Consider the following 26,033-nt stretch of genomic DNA (forward strand, 5'->3'; position numbering starts at 1 on the left):
GCATAAGATGTTGAAGATGAGTACTCGAGAGAAATGCCAGGTAAGTAATCAGGCAAGGGGTTCCAGGCAGTCAGTTCCTAACTGGAAGCTTGATTTCAAGTGCTGGCTGATTGCTCTATTTCTCCTTGTCTTGTAGGTAAGAACAAGGCCAAAAGGAAAGACATGGAAAAAGCATGATATGGGATACTCTTGCTTTTAACCCTGATGATATGAGATACTTTTGCTCTGGTGTGGCTTGTTTGCAGAGGTATTATCGAGAGGAAAAGAAGCTGAGTATTTTGAGAGACTCTGTTAAGAGTGCCCTTTCAGATGTGAAGAAAAGTTGAGCATTTTTTTTTATTTGCAGGTTTGCCTGGCTGTGGAGGATGAAGGTCAACATATATAGGAGTCTCCCTAACAACAAGTAGTAGTGCTATTCATTTACCCTTCTTAGTCATAGCAATGTAGTGGGAGCTGCAAGCTTCACGTGTTTTAACTTTGTCAGAGCACTTTGAAAAAGTGGTCTGTGGTATCTGGAAAGCTGATGTTGTGTGTGAAGGTTGCAGATAAGCTTTATCTAAGGAAGTCTGGCTCTCAAAGTTCGGACAGCGGTGCCTCTTCGGTTTTCGAACAAGCAATCTTGTCGGGGATTTGGCTCTCGAGATTCAGAGAACTGTGCCTCTTCAATTTTTGAGAAAGCAATCTTGTTGGGAGTCTAGCTCTCGAGATTCGGAGAGCAGTGTTTCTTTGATTTTTGAAAAAAGTAATCTTGTTGGGAGTCTGGCTCTCGAGATTCGGAAGGCGGTGCCTCTTCGATTTTTAAGCACGTATTCCTGTTGGGAGTCTGGCTCTCGAGATTCGGAGAGCGGTGCCTCTTCGATTTTTGAGAAAGAAATCCTATTGGGAGTCTAACTCTTGAGATTCGGAGAGCATTGTCTCTTCAATTTTTTAGAAAGGAATCATGTTGGGAGTCTGGCTCTCGAGATTCGGAGGGCGTTGCCTCTTCGATTTTTGAGCAAGCAATCTTGTTGGGAGTGTTTTCTCGAATGCGAGTAAAGGTTGGGCATTTTTGCCAGTCTGCCTTGCCACAGAGCACGGAGGTTGACACACATTAGGACTTTCTAGTTATCAAGCAGTGGTGAAGTTCCTTTACCCTTGTGAGTAATAGTAGGGTAGCTAGACCTTCAAAATTTATGTGTCTAAACTTTGTCAGAGATCTTTGGCAAAGCTATCTGTGGTACCCAAGGAGCTGATGTTGTGTGTGGAAAATGGTGCCTCTTCAGAATCCGGAGAGTGGTGCCTCTTCGATTTTTGAACCAACGACCATGTTGCCCTTTCTTTTATAAGGGCACCAATTGTGTGCAAGAAGTACATTCAGAGAGTTATTGCTTGTGGGAATTTTCCCTTTACTTCAGAGATTTATTACACCTCATTTCTCCTTCATCATTTCTGAGAATGTATGGCCCATCCGACCGTCGTTTTGACTTGAACTTTGGTGAAGAGGCAGCCATGCCTTCTCAAGACAACATATGGCGCCCATCCTTCTTATCCTCTACTGGTCCTCTAACCATTGGGGACTTTGTGATGAAGAATGATATGATCGCTGCGATGGTGGCCAGGAACCTTCTGAAGGGAATAATGAGATTTATGTGGGATTTCTAGTGACTAGCATGCATATACAATTCAAGATTTATATACATTTGCAACGGAAGCATGTTATCACATAATATCAAAGCTATAGTCATGCAAATGCCCTTCAAGAAGCTCATAACGAGGATTAGAGATCCCTTGTTGATCATTCACATGCCTCTGAGAATAAATCACTGACCCCAACAATGCATAGAACATATCCAAGATGAGATGTGGTCACGTCTCATTATCAAATGATCAGCAACGTATCCCCAAGACAACTATGATGTCTCAAGTCAAAGGATTACTTACATTATTCCAACCAGTAGAGTTACTTGCTTGACATGTGAGTAGACCTCCATGCAAGTACTCTCGTTTGATTGTGTTCAGTGAAATCATTCCCATAATGAGCACCTACATACTTGTCTTAGTGTCACTACACGAATGGCATGAGACTTTCCATCCTTCCCATTGGAATGGGACATAGTATGTACTGGTCTATGTATTATCAGTGTCCCTCCGACAATCCTATGACCAGGAACTCTTTTGGACATCATGGTTATGAGAAGAAGGTCTCTGTAGTCTAACATCATTAGATTACTTCTTCCATCGATCCATTGTCCATGGATTCACCTTTTAGGACCTATATCGATTATTGAGATAGTCCTAATGAGTGACTTTGCCTTCTTGATGTATTAGAGTTTTTCCACACATATAGACATTGTCCTGAAAGGTTTCTTCCAAATATTGACTTTCAGGGCATATCTCCAACACCTTCTCACTTCTAAAGATAACTAACTACTTTCCAATCGGTCTGATACGATGGCTGTTAAGGATTCTCTGGCTTTCAGTGTTCAGTGTGCAGGTTTTGTGTCTAATATGGCCCAACGCTTATTTGCTCGAACCCGCCAAGTTGAATCATTGGCGACTGAAGTGATAAGTCTCAAATAGGAGATCAGAGGGCTCAAGCATGAGAATAAATAGTTGCACAGGCTCATACATGACTATGCTACAAACATGAAGATGAAGCTTGACCAGCTACAGGAATCTGATGGTTAGATTTTGCTTGATCATCAGAGGTTTGTGGGTTTGTTCCAAAGGCATTTATTGCCTTCATCTTCTGGGGTTGTACCGCATAATGAAGCTCCGAATGATCAACCTTCGGTGCCTCCTCCTTCTGGGGTTTTGCCCAGTACGGAGGCCCCGAATGATCACCCTCTGGTGCCTACTCTTTCTAGGGCTCTGCCGACTGCTGAGACTTCTCATGAGCAACCTTTGTGAAGGCTCCCTCTTGTTTGTTTATTTTGATTCATGTATATGTACATATTTGTAACTTATCAAAGATATCAATAAACAAGCTTTGCTTCATTTCAACGTATTGTGTTAAATACACCAAGGCCTTCTTCACTGAGTTCTTTGATTTTTTTTCTTTTGTTGAAGCTTGTATGTTGAACCTTTGAGAGTGAAGCATGTATGTTGAGATAGTGCTCCCTTAATTTCCCGAGTGAGGAAAACTTCTCGGTTGGAGACTTGAAAAATCCAAGTCACTGAGTGGTCGTGAGACTTCTGAGTATCAAGGAGCAGTAGTATATGGTAGGTGTCCCCCAAGTCTCCGGTCGAGGGAGTTGACGAATGAGGCATTTCCTTTCTAAGTGGTAGCCCAAAACTCCTCTTTCATATATATTTGTTATGAAAGTTGTTAGGCCCAAAGAAGAGGAGGCCTAGGCAATTTTTTTTTTTTTTCGAATTTTCGAATTATATTTTTTATTTTCCGCAGCTTTGTAGGTGAAGCTTTGGTGTTGAAGCTTTGTAGGTGAAGCTTTAAGGTTGAAGCTTTGTTGGGCACCATGAATTGATTTTGCTTCACACTATCTTGATCAAGATAGTGTGAAGCTTTTGTAGGTGAAGCTTTTGTGTTGAAGCTTTGTAGGTGAAGCTTTTGTGTTGAAGCTTTGTAGGTGAAGCTTTTGTGGGTCAAGCTTTTGTGGGTGAAGCTTTTGTGGGTGAAGCTTTTGTGGGTAAAACTTTTATGGGTGAAGCTTTTGTAGGGGAAGCTTTTGTAGGTGAAGCTTTTGTGGGTCAAGCTTTTGTGGGTCAAGCTTTTGTAGGTGAAGCTTTTGTGGGTGAAGCTTTTGTGGGTGAAGCTTTTGTGGGCGAAGCTTTTGTAGGTGCGGGTTTTGTGGGTGAAGCTTTTGTGGGTCAATCTTTTATGGGTCAAGCTTTTGTGTTGAAGCTTTTGTAGGTGAAACTTTGGAGTTGAAGCTTTTGTTGGGTACCATGAATGGATTTTGCTTCACACTATCTTGATCAAGATAGTGTGAAGCTTTTGAGAATTTGTAGTTGTCCTCTATTGATGAAGCTTTTGTTATTGAAGCTTTGGAGTTGAAGCTTTCTTTGGTGAAGCTTTTGTTGGGTACCATGAATTGATTTTGCTTCACACTATCTTGATCAAGATAGTGTGGAGCTTTTGAGATTTTTTAGTTGTCTTCCATTGATGAAGCTTTGTTGAATTTCCCTTATTTTGGGAAACTTGAAATTTGAAAATGTGGGAGAGACAACATATACAAATTTTGTTTCCACACTGTTGAGCAAGAGATTGTGATGCATGCCACACTTTGTAGTAGTCAAAGGTTTTGATGAACCATATAAATTGAATTTGCTTCGAACAGTCTTGAATTTGCTTTGAAGGTTTGAGAATTGTAGTTGCCCTCTATTGACAAAGCTTTTGTTGGCACCATAAATTGGTTTTGCTTCACACTGTCTTGATCAAGAGTGTGTGAAGCTTTTGAGAATTGTACTTGAACTCCTTTGATGAAGCTTTTGTTGGCACCATAAATTGGTTTTGCTTCATACCGTCTTGATCAAGAGTGTGTGAAGCTTTTAAGAATTGTGGTTGCCCTACATTGATGAAGCTCTTGTTGGCACTATAAATTGATTTTGCTTCACACTGTCTTGATCAAGAGTGTGTGAAGCTTTTGAGAATTATGGTTGAACTCCTTTGATGAAGCTCTTGTTGGCACCATAAATTGGTTTTGCTTCACACTGTCTTGATCAAGAGTGTGTGAAGCTTTTGAGAATTATGGTTGCCCTCTATTGATGAAGCTCTTGTTGGCACCATAAATTGGTTTTGCTTCACACTGTCTTGATCAAGAGTGTGTGAAGCTTTTGAGAATTGTGGTTGAACTCCTTTGATGAAGCTTTTATTGGCACTATAAATTGGTTTTGCTTCACACTGTCTTGATCAAGAGTGTGTGAAGCTTTCTACGAGTTGTAGTGTTTGCATTGTTACAGAAGGGAAATGTTTGAAGTAGATGCAAGAGGGCTGAATAGCTTGATCTTCGTATACCATGCACTGAAGTTGTTGTTGGCTTGCAATAAGACTTTGTTGGTGACTATAACTCTTGTTGGGCATAAGTGCTCCCCCAGTTGAGTTATCAAGCTTAAAGGTTTTTTATTATTTGTGAATGCTAGGAGTTCATATGTACAAGTTGTGCCACTCGTCTTCTGGTAGGTGGAATGAATGGTGAGTTGCTTTCATCACTTGGTTGGTGGTACGAAGGTGAGTTCCTTCATCATCTTTCATCACATTTCATCACCTGGTTGGTGGCACGAGGATGAGTTCCTTCTTCCCTGGTTGGTGGCATGAATGGCAAGTTACCAAATGATATTAGAGTACGGGTTGTACATTTCATCACCTAGTTGGTGGCATGAAGGAGAGTACGGGTTCTACATTTCATCACCTGGTTGGTGGCATAAAGATGAGTTCCTTCTTCACCTGGTTGGTAGCATGAGTGGCCAGTTGCCAAATGATATTAGAGTACAGGTTGTACATTTCATCACCTGGTTGATGGCATGAATGGCAAGTTGCCAAATGATATTAGAGTACGGGTTGTACATTTCATCACCTGGTTGATGGCATGAAGAAGGGTACGGGTTGTACATTTCATCACCTGGTTGGTGGCATAAAGATGAGTTCCTTCTTCACCTGGTTGATGGCATGAGTGGCAAGTTGCCAAATGGTATTAGAGTACAGGTTGTACGTTTCATCACCTAGTTGGTGGCATGAAGGAGAGTACGGGTTGTACATTTCATCACCTGGTTGGTGGCATGAAGATAAGTTCCTTCTTCACCTGGTTGGTGGCATGAGTGCAAGTTGCCAAATGATATTAGAGTACGGGTCGTACATTTCATCACTTGGTTGGTGGCATGAAGGAGAGTACGAGTTGTACATTTCATCACTTGGTTGGTGAGAATAAGGGCAAGGTGTCAATGCACATTGTAGCAAGTGTCGAATGACACAAAGTATGTTGAACCCTTTCAAAGCACAGTTGGCTCATGTATGAAGTGTTGGAATGTATGATTGAACGAATATACTGTGAAGCTGTTCGTTTATTTGTATAGTCTTGTTGACATGTACTTAGACTTTGTTTCATGTTGGAAGCATTCATGTTGAAGCTTTGAACCCAAGTGTTTCATTGCTAGGAATGTAAGAGGATTAGGACCGAGTTGTCTAAATCACCTCTTTATTGAATTCATGCCAAATAATCTTTGTTACATAGGATGCCGAACGGCTGAAGCTGAACATTTGTACAATGTGAGTTTACTTGTAATAGTACTTCATGTGATCAACGTTCCATGAATGGCCAAGGATCTTGCCATCGGAGCTTCTAAGTTTGTAGGAGCCAGGGCGACTGATGCCAACAACTTCAAACAGCCCATCCAGTTTAGACGAAGTGTTCCTTCACTCGAGACTCTGTCGCAGAGTAATCTTTTCTTCAATACCCAGTCCCCCACTTTGAAAGAACGAGGTTTGACCCTTGAGTCATAGTAGTTGGAGATTGAAGGGAAATTTATGAGATTTCTAGAATGGGATTTCATAATGACTATCATGCATATTCAAATCAAATTTAATATACGAAAGCAGCGGAAGCATTTATAACATATTATCAAAGCTATAGTCATGAAAATCCCCTTCAAGGTTCATAGGTTTATATATAATGCATCAAAACATTTTAAAGAATCAAGAACAAGGTGAAGGTTAGTCTTATACCTCTTGATCTAGACTTGAGACCAAGGATGGACCACCTCCAAGCCCTTTGCTCCTTGAAATCCTTGAGCCTAGCTTCCCTCCTTGCCTCCTCCACTTTGTTACAATGAGTGCTCCTAGGTTCTCTTCAAGTTTCCAAAGTAGGAAACCTCTAAAGATCCTCACCCACTAGTGTAGTGAGAAGGATGAAGGAATAACCAAAAGGGTGTAAGAGAGGTTAGTAAAAACCCCCTTTGGTGGCCGGCCTTTGTGTAGTTTAGAGAGCTATTTTTTCTTTTGCCTCTTTGTTGTTTTAACACACACAAAAACCCTAATGAACTTTATCTCTATAAAGTTGCTTATATAGACAAAAGAAACCTAGTCAACACTTGACTAATTTTTCTCTCCTTCCCCACTTAATATGGCCGGCCCTCTTTGTGTTGTTTGGGCTTTGGACTTTCATTTATTTCAAGTCATCCAATGCTTGAATAAAAGCCCAATGGGTTTAGGCCCAATGGGCCCAATTAAACCCGAACGTTTCTTTAAGCCCAAAACGATCTTTATCGCTTTTATGATTTCTTTAGACTTTTCTAAATTAATCACAACACATAATTAATCCAATTAATTGTTTCCATCATCCATTAGTTACTCACCACAATAGTGTTTTGGTGAACAATCTTTTAGGTTCTAATTAGCAAGGCAGTGAGGTGATTGGCATCAATCCAATTGCTTATATTTAATTCAATCACTTAGTGAATTAAAACCTCATTTTAATTCACCTTTCTTCTTTGATGACTACATTTAATCATCTAGAAGAACTCACAAGCTATGAGTGACATCTAACCATATGTCATAGCTACCCAAGCTAATGTAGAAGTTTATTCGAAGAACCTAGTCAGTTGGAATTACAATGTAATTCAATCCTTCTCTAATACAATACTCTCAATCACATCATTAGGGTATGGATATATCATGTCAAACCCCTAATGCGATTATTCCTTCATATATGATTCATTTGAGTCGTATAGGAACACTTTCCTTTCAATACGCTCGATACTTCGGCCGAAGATTCCCGAATCATATCTTAGAGTATTCTTCCTCTCTTATCGAGCATTAGAGATTCCTTGTTGCGCATACACTTGCCTTCATGACTAAGTGGCTTAACCCCAATTATGCCGTGGACACCCTCGAATGGGGAGACTTTGACATAATCAAAGATTAAGTACTTAACCACAAGACAACGACGATGCCTCAGGTCTAAGGATTACTTACATCTTTCCAACCATTAGAGTTACTTGCTTGACATGTGAGTATACCTCCATGCAAGTACTCTCGTTCGATTGTGTTCAGTGAACTCATTCCCCTAATGAGCACCTACATACTTGTCTTAGTGTCACAACACGAATGGGATGAGACTTTCCATCATTCCAATTGAAGCGGACACAGTATGTACCGGTCTAAGCATTGTCAGTATCCCTCCGACAATCCAACGACCAGGAACCTTTTGGACATAATGGTTATGTGAAGAAGGTCTCTGTAGTCTAACATCATTAGATTACTTCTTCAATCGATCCATTGTCCATGGATTCACTATTCAGGACATATATCGTTTATTGAGATAGTCCTAATTAGTATCTTTGCCATTTGATGTATAAGAATCATCCATACATCGATTCATTTGTCCTGAAAGATTTCTTCCAAAGATTGACTTTCAGGGCATATTTCCAACAATCTCCCACTTGCACTAAAGTCAATCACTAGTGTATCTTATACATCTTGTCGAGAGAGTTTATGCTCGTAGGTTAACTTGGTTATGTATTAATCTCTTTTATATTTAAAAGGGATTTACTTATCAAATGTTTCCAAGACATTTGATGATGTCTCTTTATTGTGTTCGAATACTTTGATGAGACCTTGATTCCATGGCTTGAGCTATCGCCCCATTACGTCGTAGTACTCTACTAACGACCTTATGGTTTGGATTCAATCATTGGTTCTAAAAGAACCCCTTCCATTCAAAACACCTTTTGAAGCAGTTTCTAAAACTATATATCTACATATATTTCGTTTGTATACTTTATACAAACTTTGCTCCAAGCTTGAGACCATTGTAGTACAATACTAACAATTCATTCATATGATTAGCACTTCATCCATTATGAAGTTCCATTTGTTAAAATGGCTTATTTTCACTTTGGTTAACAACCTAAGTGAATGCACGCTTCCAGAGTCCCACTCTGATGTTTCTTTCTTAAAGGCAATAATACTCTATCAGTTGCTTTGGTTCTGATCCTGGGATATAGTAATATCTTAAAGTGATAAACACAGTGGTTTCTTCACCTTTGGATATCTACTTCACAAGTCAATACATGTGTCCCTTTTGTGATTTTATGACACATTCATTATAAGGGTTATGAAAGTGATTTCTTATCACATAGGAAAATGCTTTCTTAAATCTTCAACATTTGAGATTTAATTCCCATATAACATTATTTGAGATAGCCTTGCTATATCAATAAGTCCAATTTCAAGTCTATACTTCAAAATTGACCGTGTCATGTTTTGTCATTTTTCGAGTAACATCTATGTTTCATCAAGTCTATCAAATAGACTTTATTCACATCTTGTTGCTCAAATTATGACATCACTCCCACTGGCCTTGTTGTAACTTAGCATTCATTCAAAATTAACAATTAAATTTTCTTGATTTGAATGCATATTGCTCCCACTAACTTGTCTTGGATCCATTGAGAATCATTGGGATCCATTAGCTTATTGATGATGTCTCAACAATTTTGAGACTATCAACAACCCTAGCTAACACAAGTTATTTAAATGAATCTCATACAAAAGAATTCCTTCTAAAGTAATTCCTTTTGAATATGTGACTTGTTTTATCAAGTCTATTCATTTAATTATACGATGTCATACACCATACTTCAAGTTTTAGTCATACTAAGACCTTTAATGTAGTCATATAAGAATTATCCAATTCCTTAGTGGAAGCATGGCTCCTACTATAGATATAGATACTCAACCATTCTTTCTAGGTGGTTAATATAATTCTCTATCAAAACTACATAGAGCAATATTGTTACATGAGATGTTGAATTTGGATTGTCTAGTTGTTAAACCATATGTTGTGACTCATTTTGAAACTTATTCCCTTTTTGTTTCATCAACTTGTCCATATGCTTTGTTATTAGCATGTTCTCATAAAAGAGAATGATGGACAACTCCTAACATATAACCATTTTATGCTAGGTTGACGAAACCAACATTCAAAGACTATTCTTTAAATGTTGCACAACATAGAATTTTAACGATTGAAGAGCTTGAGTCCTTTTAACAATTAAAATTACAAACTCTTAGTAATAGTCAAGTACTATTATTCTTTAGACAACTATAAACCAATCACATTCAAGTTTATATCCATTTTCACACCTCCCACTATTTCTCATGACTTTAATGAGAAATCATTTTATGCATTCAAAATGTATAAAAGTGGATTATATTGGTAGAAGACATTGTGTAGTAGCTTTGAAACATTTCAAGTTTATTTGTTTCAATCTTCACTAAGTTAATGTCTTGTTATTAAGTGACTAAAGTCTTTAAACAATTTTATAGATTTAGACACTTCTTTCTTGGTTTAATCACTAACACCATTGACATTTTAAAACAATTTTAAGAATGCCCAATTAATTGTTCAAAACTACTAATTGTATCAAGAGTGATCTTGATCATTGTGTTTCAAGTGATAACCATATAAGAAACGTTTTTCTTATTACTTATATCATTGTAATGTGATCTTCCTTTTCTTCAAGAAAGGATTCTCTAGACTTTTGTCAATTCATATAGAACTCATAAGTAGACAAATGGAACCAAATCTAAAGATTCATTGTATCCTTTTATGTCCTACATGTGAGATCTATCCATAATTGATAAATCTAAAGTTTGGTTTATCACATTACAATTAAGTGATATAACTCTTGTATCTCATCTAGGATACAACAAGACAATTTTCAATTCATAACACTACTTTAAGGAAATAGTATATCAAAAAGGCATACTTCACATTACATTAATATGATAGTTCAAACATTCATAATGTTTAATACAAAAGGTATTAGCTCTATACATTTAGAGACTAATATAAATGCCTTTATACATTTAGGCACTAATAGTGGCCTTCCATCAAATGAAGCCATATAATTAGTTCTTAACAAAATAAGAAAGTTTAAAGACAATCTTTAAATGCCTAACAAAACTTCCTAAGTAGTAAGCAAAAACATAGTGGCCGAACCCTTCACCACATTTTCTTTGCTTGTTCTTCTTCTACTTGGCTCCTCCACCTATATACAATTATACAAGTGATTAGCCCTTTATATCAAATATAAATATTTAGAAGATCTAACATTTAGAATTGAAGATAAGAACATAAACCATACCTTGTGGCTTGTCCTTAAGAGTTGCAAGGTATAACCTGCAATTCCTCTTCCAATGCCCCTCCTTTCCACAGTGGTGGCAAGTCCCCTTGGGCTCCATTGCCTTCTTTTTCCTCACTCCTCCTTTCGGCTTAGGAGTGGGGGACTTCTTCTCCTTCCCTTTGCCTTTGCCTTGCGGCTTGGCCTTGGAAGAGGATGGCTTGTTGTAGGCTACTGCAGCAGTCCCTACAACGTTCTCTTTCTTCATAGTCTTCTCGGCGGTTACTAACATGTTTAGTAACTCGGAGAGAGTGCTATCCATCTTATTCATGTTGTAGTTCATTACGAACTGCGAAAATGAATCAGAAAGAGAAGCCAATATGAAATCCTGGGCCAATTCCCCGTCAAGTGGAGTACCAAGGTTCTCCAATTGTTCAATGAATCCTATCATCTTCAGTACATGTTGATGTACTGGAGCCCCCTTGACCATCTTGGTCTTCACAAGTTCACAGACAGTGCTAAAGCGACGGTTGCGCGTCCCTTCACCATATAACTCCGTAAGATGGAGTATTATGGAAGATGCACTGTCCATGCCCTCGTGCTGTCTCTGTAGCTCCTCATTCATGGAAGCCAACAGATAGCACTTGGCTTGTGTATCATCCTCAACGTGCTTGTCATACTTAGCACGTTCATCCTCAGTGGCGTCAGGGCCAAGAGGTATGTGAGGTGGAGCTTTGTCTAGTACGTAAACAATCTTCTCCAAGGTTAGGAGAATCTTGACATTACGATACCATGATGGGAAATTGTGCCCCTCTAGGCAATGTTTGTCGAGTATTTTCGCGAGTGTGCTTCCAACCATATATATATACATAAACAAATAAAATAATTAGATTGATTGTTGATTAAGTCAAACGATTTGGGTCTTTAAACCGAATGACATCACCCACTATTTTTGGCAAATTCCATATCCCCCATAATGGAATCCGGGAGATTTCAAAGAAAGCTCCTAGCGGGTTATGGGAGGCTCACTATTACCAAGCCCACCTCACGATGATACGATGTCGGCTAGCAACAATAATAATGAGAGGGTACAAGTACCCATTCACAACAACCTCTTGTGATTACCCATCTTTTTGGCCTCTAGAAAATAATACCTCACGATGATACGATGTTGGCATTATGTTTCTTAGTTAAGTTCTTTCCCACCATGCCGGTTTAGCTAGGGGTTCAAGCATGACCTCACGATGATACGATGTTGGCCATACTCGTTGCCTACCTTAACCTCATCAAATGTTTTAAATAAACTCCTCCTGAATATAAGCATGCACTTTGTCACTTCCCCATGATAGGGTGAAGGCGGTGTACAAGTCATAAACACTTGGAGCCTACCACGGTGGAAGGCCACGAAAAAGTGTTCTAAGCACTCTTACGCTTACAACTTAATATTGTTTGGTTGAGGGATTTTAAGGTCTCATCAATTTTATTTATTTAATCACAATTAAATAAATTGTCCTATTATAACTACTAGTCCAAAGTTAATGAATTTAGTAGCATATAATATCCCCACTATTCGTTTTCATAAAACAAATCAATATCAAAATATTTTTCAAAATATTGGAGATATGTATAACTACTAATAGTATTCATTATAGTCTAGTAGCGTATGATACTCCCACTATTTGTTTTAAGAAAAACAAATCAATATCAAAAACGAATTTTTCAAATATTGGAAGTAACTACTACTACTAAGGTTTTTGCATTCCTTTGAATTTGAACTTTATAGTTATCTTAGGCTCTTGGATGACTATGGACTTATTAGGTTATTGCAACAACGAGCCATCATTGTTGAATATAAACTCGGGGAGGTTGTGTCAATTTAATTACGTGCTTATCAATCCAATTAAAACCATTTTCATTGAGCCATTAGAAATGAAAGACAATCATTCATTGCTAATTTGGGCATTGGACCCTTTTTAATCTTTAATCTCATGTCAAAACCCTCTTTTAATTATGTCTCCTTACCAATAGTTAAAGAAACTCTAGTCTAGCACTAGAGGGAATCCACTAACGAATAGAGATTAAGAAGTAATAAGAATTACAAACCGATTTGTACAAATTCCTATAAATTACATATACTAAAAGGGGAGAGATAGATTAACGTCAAATGTGACAAGGTCCAATTAAACAGTAATTAAAACACATTCCCAAGGTTCAAACAATTTGATTTTAGCGCCTTATCATATAGCTCAATTATCGTTTAAGGCATAAGCCCAAAGTCATCCATTTCATAACTACTTAAACACATTTAAATAATCATTAGGGAATGCAACATAAACATTTAGATTTAGTGCATATGGGCATAATAGTATTATGAGTTTAAACAACTAACAAAATTAAAATCAAATATTTTAACTTTCTAGTTAGTAGGGGCCTAAATGTAAATATGAAAAGTTAGGGGTAAAACCGTAAATATTTCAAAGTAAATATCAACTTTTCAAAGATTACAAAATAGCCCCACAAGTGGATAAATCCACTAGGGAGGCCGGCCACATTAAGGGGATGGGAGGTCTCTTACACAATCTTACACAACATGCATTAAAAGCCACATTATGTAAGAAAAATTAAATTTTGCTTGTCACTTGGTTTTGCCATTAAAACTTAGGTGAGATGGGTGATGGAAATCCTCCTAGTCAAGTCTAGGGTTTTAATAAGTTTTAATATAGTTATGGATGGTAAGATCATCACCCAAAACCATAAAACCATGCATGAAAACCAAATAAAACCATTTTCACCCAAAACCCAATTATGAACACCATGAACAAAACCATGAACACTTTTTCAAGATTTGTGTATTCTTGGTGATTTTTCAAACCCAAAAACAAAAGTGACAAGAACACTTCTTTTAAGCTTTAATAGGATGTGTGAGTGGTTTACAATAAAACACAAACACAACCCAAAACCACCCCAAAACCGTGCCTACCCTTTTGAACAAAACCCCAAATTTTGTTCATGACTTATTCTTCATTTATGCATACAAAACAACTTTTACATGCATATCTTTTTCAACTCTTGATTTACATTTTTCAACCATTGAAAAACAAAAGACAAACATACTTTTAAATGAAGAAATAATATGTCAAACTAGTCTTAAACTCATTTTTCATTCATGCATACAAAACACTTTTGCAAACATATCTTTCTCAACTTTTGACTAACATTTTTCAACTATTGAAAAACAAAAGACAAACATACTTTGAATGAAACAATAAATATGTCATGCATAACATTAATACCCATATGCATAAAATCCAAAAGGACACATTATACATAAACCATTGGCTCTAATACCACTTGAAGGGAAATTTATGAGATTTCTAGAATGGGATTTCATAATGACTATCATGCATATTCAAATCAAATTTAATATACGAAAGCAGCGGAAGCATTTATAACATATTATCAAAGCTATAGTCATGAAAATCCCCTTCAAGGTTCATAGGTTTATATATAATGCATCAAAACATTTTAAAGAATCAAGAACAAGGTGAAGGTTAGTCTTATACCTCTTGATCTAGACTTGAGACCAAGGATGGACCACCTCCAAGCCCTTTGCTCCTTGAAATCCTTGAGCCTAGCTTCCCTCCTTGCCTCCTCCACTTTGTTACAATGAGTGCTCCTAGGTTCTCTTCAAGTTTCCAAAGTAGGAAACCTCTAAAGATCCTCACCCACTAGTGTAGTGAGAAGGATGAAGGAATAACCAAAAGGGTGTAAGAGAGGTTAGTAAAAACCCCCTTTGGTGGCCGGCCTTTGTGTAGTTTAGAGAGCTATTTTTTCTTTTGCCTCTTTGTTGTTTTAACACACACAAAAACCCTAATGAACTTTATCTCTATAAAGTTGCTTATATAGACAAAAGAAACCTAGTCAACACTTGACTAATTTTTCTCTCCTTCCCCACTTAATATGGCCGGCCCTCTTTGTGTTGTTTGGGCTTTGGACTTTCATTTATTTCAAGTCATCCAATGCTTGAATAAAAGCTCAATGGGTTTAGGCCCAATGGGCCCAATTAAACCCGAACGTTTCTTTAAGCCCAAAACGATCTTTATCGCTTTTATGATTTCTTTAGACTTTTCTAAATTAATCACAACACATAATTAATCCAATTAATTGTTTCCATCATCCATTAGTTACTCACCACAATAGTGTTTTGGTGAACAATCTTTTAGGTTCTAATTAGCAAGGCAGTGAGGTGATTGGCATCAATCCAATTGCTTATATTTAATTCAATCACTTAGTGAATTAAAACCTCATTTTAATTCACCTTTCTTCTTTGATGACTACATTTAATCATCTAGAAGAACTCACAAGCTATGAGTGACATCTAACCATATGTCATAGCTACCCAAGCTAATGTAGAAGTTTATTCGAAGAACCTAGTCAGTTGGAATTACAATGTAATTCAATCCTTCTCTAATACAATACTCTCAATCACATCATTAGGGTATGGATATATCATGTCAAACCCCTAATGCGATTATTCCTTCATATATGATTCATTTGAGTCGTATAGGAACACTTTCCTTTCAATACGCTCGATACTTCGGCCGAAGATTCCCGAATCATATCTTAGAGTATTCTTCCTCTCTTATCGAGCATTAGAGATTCCTTGTTGCGCATACACTTGCCTTCATGACTAAGTGGCTTAACCCCAATTATGCCGTGGACACCCTCGAATGGGGAGACTTTGACATAATCAAAGATTAAGTACTTAACCACAAGACAACGACGATGCCTCAGGTCTAAGGATTACTTACATCTTTCCAACCATTAGAGTTACTTGCTTGACATGTGAGTATACCTCCATGCAAGTACTCTCGTTCGATTGTGTTCAGTGAACTCATTCCCCTAATGAGCACCTACATACTTGTCTTAGTGTCACAACACGAATGGGATGAGACTTTCCATCATTCCAATTGAAGCGGACACAGTATGTACCGGTCTAAGCATTGTCAGTATCCCTCCGACAATCCAACGACCAGGAACCTTTTGGACATAATGGTTATGTGAAGAAGGTCTCTGTAGTCTAACATCATTAGATTACTTCTTCAATCGATCCATTGTCCATGGATTCACTATTCAGGACATATATCGTTTATTGAGATAGTCCTAATTAGTATCTTTGCCATTTGATGTATAAGAATCATCCATACATCGATTCATTTGTCCTGAAAGATTTCTTCCAAAGATTGACTTTCAGGGCATATTTCCAACAGAGATGCGCTGCTTGTAGGCGACATTCCTCAAGTGAGCCTAGTTTCTGTGTTCCTCGACTAGATGTAAGTTGAGGGTAAGTTGTTTGTCATTTTCGCTTTGCACGTAGTTCTGGAATCAGAACGTTGCTTGCTCAAACTCAACTGGGACAACTGTCTCTGTACCAAAGGCAAGTGAGAATGGGGTTTCTCCTGTTGATGTCCGATACGAAGTGCAGTATGACCAAAGAACTTGGGGTACAAATTCTGGCCAACAACCTTTAGCCTTGTCCAAGCTGGTTTTCAAAGTTCGCTTGATTATTTTGTTGATAACTTCAACTTGTCCATTAGACTGGGGATAAGCTGGGGAGGCAAAACATAAGTTGATGTTGAACTTAGAGTAGAACATCCTGAACTTATTGTTGTCGAACTGTCGCCCGTTGTCAGTGACTATCGCATTGGGAATGCTGAATCTGCAAAGGATGTTCTTCCATACGAAGTTTTCTATTTTTGCCTCAGTAATGGTTGCCAAGGGTTTTGTTGGAAATATGCCCTGAAAGTCAATCTTTGGAAGAAACCTTTCAGGACAATGAATGGATGTATAGATGATTCTTGTACATCAAATGGCAAAGATACTAATTAGGACTATCTCAACACACGATATATGTCCTAAATAGTGAATCCATGGATAATGGATTGATGGAAGAAGTAATCTAATGATGTTAGACTACAGAGACCTTCTTCACATAACCATCATGTCCAAAAGGTTCCTGGTCATAGGATTGTCGGAGGGATACTGACAATGCATAGACCGGTACATACTATGTCCGCTTCAATTGGAAGGATGGAAAGTCTCGTCCCATTCGTGTAGTGACACTAAGACAGGTATGTAGGTGCTGATTAAGGGAATGAGTTCACTGAACACAATCGAACGAAAGTACTTGCATGGAGGTCTACTCACATGTCAAGCAAGTAACTCTAATGGTTGGAATAATGTAAGTAGTCATTTGACCTGAGGCATCATAGTTGTCTTGTGGTTAGGTACTTGATCTTTGATTATGTCAAAGTCACTCCATCCGCGGGTGTCCACGGCATAGTTGGGGTTAACCCACTTAGTCATAGAGGCAATTGAATGCGCAACAAGGAATCTCTAATCCTCGTTAAGAGAGGATGAATACTCTAAGATATCATTCGGGAATCTTCGGCCGAAGTATCGAGCGTAATAAAGGAAAGCGTTCCTATACGACTCAAATGAATCATATAAGAAGGAATAATCACATTAGGGGTTTGACATAATATACCCATACCCTAGTAATGTGATTGGGAGTATTGTTTTAGAGAATGATCGAATTACATTGTAATTCCAACTGAATAGGTTCTCCGAACAAATTCTACATTAACTTGGGTAGCCATGATATATGGTTAGATGTCACTCATGACTTGTGAGTTCTTCTAGATGATTAAATGTAGTCGTCAAAGAAGAAGGTGAATTAAAAGTAAGTTTTAATTCACTAAGTGATTGGATTAAAAATAATCAATTGGATTGGTGCCAATCACCTCACTGCCTTGCTAATTAGAACCTAAAATGATTGTTCACCAATACACTCTTGTAGTGAGTAACTAATGGATGATGTAAATAATTAATTGGATTAATTAGGTGTTGTGATTAATTAGAATGTCTAAAGAAATCATAAAAGCGATAAAAGATCGTTTTGGGCTTAAAGAAAAGTTCGGGTCTAATTGGGCCCATTGGGCCTAAACCCATTGGGCTTTTATTCAAGCAGATGATGACTTGAAATAATAAAAGCCCAAAGCCCAAACAACACTAAAGGGGCCGGCCAAAGGAGGGAGAGAGAGAGTCAAATGTTGACTTGTTTCTTTTTTGTTATAAAAGGAACTTTATAGCACAAAGTTTCATTAGGGTTTTTGAAGTGTTAAAACAACAAAAGAGAAAAAGAAAATATCTCTCTCAACACTCAAAGGGCCGGCCACCAAAAGGGGGTTTAGCTAATCATCTTCTCACCCTTTTGGTTATTCCTTCATCCTTCTCACTACTCTAGTGGGTGAGGATCTTTAGAGGTCTTCAACTTTGGAGACTTAAGGAGAACCAAGGAGCACTCATTCTAATAAAGTGGAGGAGGCAAGGAGGGAGGCTAGGCTCAAGGAGTTCCAACAACAAAGGGCTTGGAGGTGGTCCATCCTTGGTCTAAAGTCTAGATCAAGAGGTATAAAACTACTCCTACACTTTGTTCTTCAACAAATTATTTTTGATGCATCTTACATAAACCTATGCATCTTGAAGGGGATTTGCATGACTATAGCTTTGATATTAATTGATAACATGGTTCCGTTGCTTTCGTATATAAATTTTGAATTGTATATGCATGCTAGTCACTAGAAATCCCACATGAAATCTCACAATTTCCCTTCACGTTCTACTTCGGCCCACTTTGTGAAGTAGTCAACTGCAACGATTGCATAGCGAACTTTGCCCTTCCCTGCAGGCATTGGGCCAATCAAATCAAGTTCCCATTGGGCGAATGGCCAAGGGCTGATCATAGGAGTGAGCAGCTCGGGAAGGGAGTGAGGAATAGTTACGTAGCGTTCACACTTATCACATAAGCGGGATATTCTAATGGCATCTTGGTGGATTGTTGGCCAATAATATCCTTGGCGAAAAGCCTTGTGTGCTAGGGATCGAGATCCAGCATGATCTCTGCAGACTCCTTCATGTATTTCCCGAAAGACAGTTTCCACCTTTGCGGTCGTAAGGCATCTTAGGTATGGTAGGTTAAAACCCCGCTTGTAGAGTTGGTCATTAGTGATCAAGTAACTGGTATCCTTGTATCGAATTTTCTTAGCTTGGACTTTGTCATTTGGAAGGGTGCCATGAGTAAGGAATCTATAAATCGGGGTAATCTAATTATCCCCCTGTTGTAAGTTGCATACTTCTGCAGCCATGGTGCTTGGTGCTGCCAACAATTCGACCTGAATTTTTCTCCCAATCTTGTCTTCCACCGCTGAGGCGAGGCAAGCCAAAGCATCTGCATGGCTGTTTGCCGCTCGAGGAATTTGGGTGATTGATGTGAGAATTTCTTGACACACAAATTAAACCCTCTTTTTGACAATTGTAGTATAGATGTAAGTAGGGTATCGTTCTAGGCCGGGGATTAGGAGGGATTGCTAATCTATTCTAAATTAATTTAAAAATATTAAACAAGACTCAAGGACACAAAACTAGGCTAAAAACTCTAATAACTCGAAACACACTTAGGATGACTCAAAATAATGAAAATAATCAAATTAAACACTAGGAACTGAAATTGACGGAAATCGAATTGAAAGACTAACAATAATGAAAACTAACTAAATAATATAATTTAATAATGGGGGGTTTTGGTTTTGACGAGAAGTATATTAAACTTAAATAAATTACAGAATTGACAAAAACATAAAATTAAGGTGAAAGGATAGGTGATGGATTAGCTAGAGGATTCTTCTCTACACATGACACATATGCAACCTAAATTGATTTTCAGTTGTTCTTTCAATAAGTTGTGAATCTCAACACTTCAGATTAACCGTGAACAGCACTTTTTTAATCTTCAAGTTTTCCTTAAGTTATTGAATTGGACGGGAAAACGCATACAACAATTCAAAACATTCTTCAAAAGTCCCCTACGTGAAAAGCACAATAGAGATACAATCAAAGATCATTAAACTTTGTGAAAACTATAAGCATTGACGAGGCATTCGTAACTATGAAAAGCATGATACTCTTGCCAAGAATTCACTTAACACGATTGTGGATAACAACATTCACTACTTGTGAATATAAGTTCATAACGATTAGGTGAAATTCACTTATATTCTAGCATCAAATTCATGCATGTAAATTAAGTATGCATGCTTAATCGACATACAAAAATAAGTTATCAATCAAGCAGTTAAGCAAATTAAATCACAACTCAGAAATCACAACTGAAGGTAATCAATTCATATTACAAATATATTCATGGCTTTGAATTAACCTCTAGCCAAAATAAACTTAGTTACACATTATTAAAATAGAAATAAAATAGAAGTTTGGAAAGATTAAACCGAAAGGGGATGATCTGCTGCGTTCGTGCCCTCCTTATTCTTGCTGTCCCGTACTGACTCTGACCTCCTTCTTTCCCGCAGCTCCTCGCAAGTCTTCACTCTGTCCATCCTCCCCATTCTCATGCTGCCAAATGGCAGCTTTCCTCTTGCTGACCTCTTTCGCCTGCCTTCCCTTCTTGCGTACTGACCTCTCGCCTATGCTGCCTTTTTTCCTGTGCACTCACGCTGCCAAGGGCAGCTGTCTGTCCTCCCTCAGCTCTCCTGCGCTCTTCTGTCCGTGTGGCTGTTTGTGTGGACCTCCCACCTGCGTCAGTCGCCTTCTCTCCCTGCACGTGTTTTTCAAAGCTGCAAGGGCAGGTAAACCACCCCCAGCTCTCGGTTCTCTCCCTCTCGTTACTGACTTGCTGACCTCCTTACTACTTCCTTTTTTTTTGTCTTCTCTTCTTCTTTCTTTTTCAGCTCCCCTCTTATTTCTCTGCACGTTCTCTCCTCTCCCTTGGATTCTTTTTCCGTCCCCCGTGTGGACTCCTCCATTTCCTCTGCTTTGCCAGTTGCTGTCCCCTAATTCTTCTGACTTCCTTGGATCCCTTTGTCGCTGACCTGCTTTCCTCCAGCTGCAAAGGCAGCTTGCTTTCCTCTATATTCTCCTCTCGATGCTCTCCTTTTATTTTCATTTAGTTTCTAGCAGCCCCACATAGCAGAAAAATAAGTTCTTTCGATCATGTTACTCCTACAAACACAATATATCAAAAGTATCATAAATACTTAAAGCTTCCAAATAAATTAGACAAGAAAAGAAATATAAAATGATGAAATATATAGTTTAAATATTGGTTTATCATTTAGCGTCACAATGGGTTAGCAATATTGTAATTTAAATTTGCTTTTCACGAATAAAATTTCACTTGTTCTATTTTTATTTTCTTTGCATAACAAATCCTATAAACACAAAAATAACGTAAATAGCTCAAAAATATAAGGAACTAACCAAGAAAAGACGAGTGAATTTAAAGTAAAAATATATATAAATATGATCCGATCAAATACCCCCACACTTAACTTTTGCTAGTCCTCGAGCAAAACAAAGAAAATAAGAACAAGAAGTAACAAGAAAAACATTAGCTTCCTTCTATGTGACCCTCATAGAAATTCATTTAAGAAAACAAATCATCAAGAACCATAGCTAGCATCAAGGAACTAATCCAAGTTCATCTTCCTTATTCAAATATTAGCAGTAATCTTTGAATCATCCTTGAAGTGTAGTGTGTGAGATAGCCATGCTAATGCAATTTCAAGTTTTTATTTTTAAAATCATCATATGCAAACTAGTAACATTCTCACGGGATATACACTCAATCACATATGTGTTTAGTTTTAATGTGTTTCGCTCAAAGAATCAAATGTGAAATTTCTACCATAAGCTTGCATAAAGATCACTTCTCCACAGTCATAATTGCAAAACTTAAATCAAGAGGACTTTTATTGGACGTAATGAGGTTTAGGGAGAGGGTTATTGAAATGAAAGAATAGGTAAACACAAGTTCCAAGCTACATTGCAAGCAATTCTTTTGTTTAGATTTATAAGAACTCAATATTTCCAGCGATTCTTCTAGCACCTCCAACCACACCCTTAAACTGAAACTTTAAAAACTTTTTATTTTCTTTGTATACAATCTCTCTTTTTCTTTTTTTTTCTCTTTTTTTTTTTTTTTTTTTTTTTAAATACAAACATAAAATACCCCCACACTTATTCTTTTGCCAAACACCTTCAAAGTACTTCACAAACATTTCTCATAAGACAATCTCACATTGCTCACAAGCTTGCTTGGAAAGGGTAAGGAAAACTGTTTCAGGTATAAGGGTAGACATATCTGGTGATAAGAAATAAAAGGCTCAACATACACGGCTCAAATTGGCAATCTAATGATATCATTTTCATTTGGGAAACATGGTTATTTGGGCCATAGTGGTAAACCTAATGCCTCTATCATTTCCAAGTTCATGCAATCAATGACAAACATTTCGAAAGATCGTTACGCAAGTTCTAGAGATGTATCTCACATAAGTTCATCACACATGAAAGAATAGGAGTGTATGAAAAATGCACACACTTTCAATCGGCTCAAAAACTCACATAGGATATATATGGTCACTAAATTCACATATGAAGCTTTAATTCATACTTTAGTTTCACATTAACAAGGCTATGTGCATTTGGTTTTTCAAAGATGATCAAACATGTACAAAACTAACAAGAGAATTAGGAATTTCACAAAACACATGTTAACTAAGTTCTTGATGATCATGGTTCAAATTTGATCCAATTATATCATTGGGTCGGGAAACTAACAAAAATCTAATTCAAAACAATAAGGGAAACAAGACAATATTTTTTTGGATTTTTAAATTTTTCGAAATTATTTTTTATTTTTTTATTTTTTATTTTTTATTTTTTTATTTTTTAAGAAAACAAAAAAAAACAACACAGAAACAGATGAAATTCTAGAGATGTCTACCCCCACACTTAAACTGGACATTGTCCCCAATGTCAGAAAACACTATAATGCAAATAAAAATAAAATAAATAAATAATAAGAAACAAAATAAAGCAATTGGACTGAAAACTTCCCTAATTTGCAGTAAAATCAAGCGATGACCCTCCAAGCTAAAATTCTGCAATCAACTTCAAGGGTGGAAATAACCAAAAGTTCCTGCAAAGAAAAGAAATAATTCAGTTTAGTAACACAAGAAAATATAAAAAAAAAATTGCAAACGAAAAATTGAAAATCACGATAAAAGACAATGAATAGAACTAATAAGTGATCATTGGTCGTGCTTGTTGACTTTCCACAGCTTTCCTCTTGAACAGGGTGACACTTAGCTTTTTACTTGCAAGTGATGATTTGATGATATTGTACGGCGAGGCTTTGCTCTTTGGCGATGTTGCAGTTCCTTATTTGTTCTCCAAGCAGATGTGGCAGCTTCACTAGTTCTTCAGCTCGGACTCCTTCCGCTGGGATGATTGTGCAAGCTGCATTCTTCTCTGCTTGTTTCTTCTGCACAACGGGCAGGCACGAGGGAGAGGTGTTGGTCTGTTTCTTTCTTCAATCTTTCCAAGTGCCCACCTCTTGCTCTCTTTCTCCTTGTCCTTAGTTGAAGATGAATCAGCACGTTGTCTCCACATGCTTCGAGGTATCATCTTCACTTCCCTCTTAAGTAAGAGACGAAGCGAAGGCATAAGATGATGAGTACTCGAGAGCAGGTGCTGGCTGGAGAAAGGACAGGGAGAAAGCATGATATGAGATACTCTTGCTCTGGATGGGTTGTTTGCAGGGGTATCCCAGGGAATGAGGAATACAGTGTGACTCGAGAGGGTTCTTTGGGAATGCATTCTCGGAGATGAAGAAGTGCTGAGAGGGTGTGCCTTTGCTGTGGAAGGCGAAGGTAAATACTTATAGGACTTTTCTTAATGGCTGGTAGAGGTACTGTTCAATTATCCCAGGGTTACCGACACAAGTAAAAGAACAGTGCAACGTGCTTTCCCACTTCACCATAAATTTTCGACCAGCAATTCGTGATTTCCGCAAAGCAGATTCCTTATTGGTATCTGGAATCGGCGCTTCGAGCTCTGAGCATCGTCGATTGTAGAGGTAGCATGTGACACGTGCGGATAAATCTGGAAAAGAAGATTTGCCCGTGGGTTGAAGCCCAGCTTTTGAGAAAGCTAGCGTGTCTTTGACTGTTGAATTTCCCTCTTCGATTTCTGAATTGGTGCTTCGACAAACTACCCGAGATTTTCGCAAAGCAATTTGCGTGTGACAAGTGACGACACGTCTGGACAAATTGATCTTTTGAAATCCGGGGTTCGGCTCGTGGTTTCTGAGCAAGCCCAGCTTTTGAGAAATGCAACGCCTCTTTTGAGAAAAGAATCCGGCTTTTGAGAAAGGAGCCCCGACTCTTCGATTTGCGAGAGGACGCTTCTCTGAGGAGCGCCTCCTTGATTTCTTCTTTTTATAGAGGCGTTAATTTTGTTCCACAACACACTTGAGCTCCCTCCTGTAAACACTCCCTCCTGTAAACTTCCAAAATCTTAATCAGTCCGACTCTCTTCTTTCTTCACCACCTTCAGAAAATGTCTGGCCCTTCTGATCGTCGTTTTGACTTGAACATTGGTGAAGAGGCAGCTCCGCCTTCACCAGACAACATATGGCGCCCATCTTTCATATCCCCTACCGGTCCTCTTACCGTTGGAGATTCGGTGATGAAAAATGACATGACCGCTGCGGTGGTGGCCCGGAACCTTGTCACCCCCAGAGATAACAGACTGCTCGCTAGACGGTCTGATGAATTGGCGGTTAAGGAGTCTCTGGCTCTTAGCGTGCAGTGTGCCGGTTCCGTGTCCAACATGGCCCAACGCCTATTTGCCCGAACCCGTCACGTTGAATCGTTGGTGGCTGAAATACAGAGTCTCAAAGAGGAGATTAAAGGACTCAAGCATGAAAATAAACAATTGCACAAGCTTGCACACAATTATGCCACAACCATGAAGAGGAAAATTGACCAGATGCAGGACACTGATGGTCAAATTTTACTTGATCATCGGAGGTTTGTGGGTTTGTTCCAACCGCATCTGCCTTCGTCTTCTGGGGCGGCACCACGTAGTGAAGCTCCAACTGATCAACCTCTGATACCTCCTCCTTCCGTGGCCCCGCCGACTGCTGAAGCACCGCCGACTACTGAAGCACCACCTGACCAATGAATGCTATTAGTTCACACATCATTGTAAAATATTTTTAAGTTAATGTTTTTTTTTTTTTTTTTTTTTTTTTTTTTTTTTTTTTGTTTTAAATTATATGTAAATTAATGTAGAAAGACTTTGGTTAACCTTCCCCCCACACTTAAACTAAATAACACAAACTTACAGAAATTAACCAAATAACACAACTAACTAAACAAAACAAAATGAAAGCAGTAAAGATAAGGGTGTAAGAATTCAAATCTGATTTGGTTAGCGATTCCAAAGTCTCCCTTCGTTGAATGCTTGGGTTGCCTCCCAAGAAGCACTTGATTTAACGTCTTTAGCCGGACGAATCTTTCCTTTAAATTCCCCTCGGCTCCAAAGCATGGAATTTATCTTTTAATGGGAGGTGGTACTTGAAATGATTCGGCAATGGTTTAAATTCAAGAGTGGGTGCCTGAATCATCAAAATCAGAAACATGTTAGTATAAATTAAAATTGAAATTGGAGAAGATGGCTTACTTTCTTTTTCCGACACAAACTCAATGACAAACACCACATCTTTGAACATTTCCGGGACTTTGAACTTGGCCAGGTTTACTATGATGGTTGTGGCTTGTCCCGTGTCATCAAACTCAACTGCTTTGGGCTTGATTGTCTCATGCACAGCCCCTTGGATGAATTCTTGATATGCTTCAACCACTTCATTCTCTTGAATCCCTTTTCTTGGTGTGCAAGGTTCTTTGAACGTTTCAATACCATCGGGAACTTGTTTTGGTGCACCAAGAATTGGGATATCACTTTGCACCTTTGGAAGAGCTTCCACAATGTCTTTTTCACTCTCGTTGATATTTGGAATCAAAAACCTGCAAGGACAAAGGACATTCGGT

The sequence above is a fragment of the Malus domestica genome, chromosome 13 (assembly GCF_042453785.1).
Source record: "Malus domestica chromosome 13, GDT2T_hap1".
NCBI lineage: Eukaryota > Viridiplantae > Streptophyta > Magnoliopsida > Rosales > Rosaceae > Malus > Malus domestica.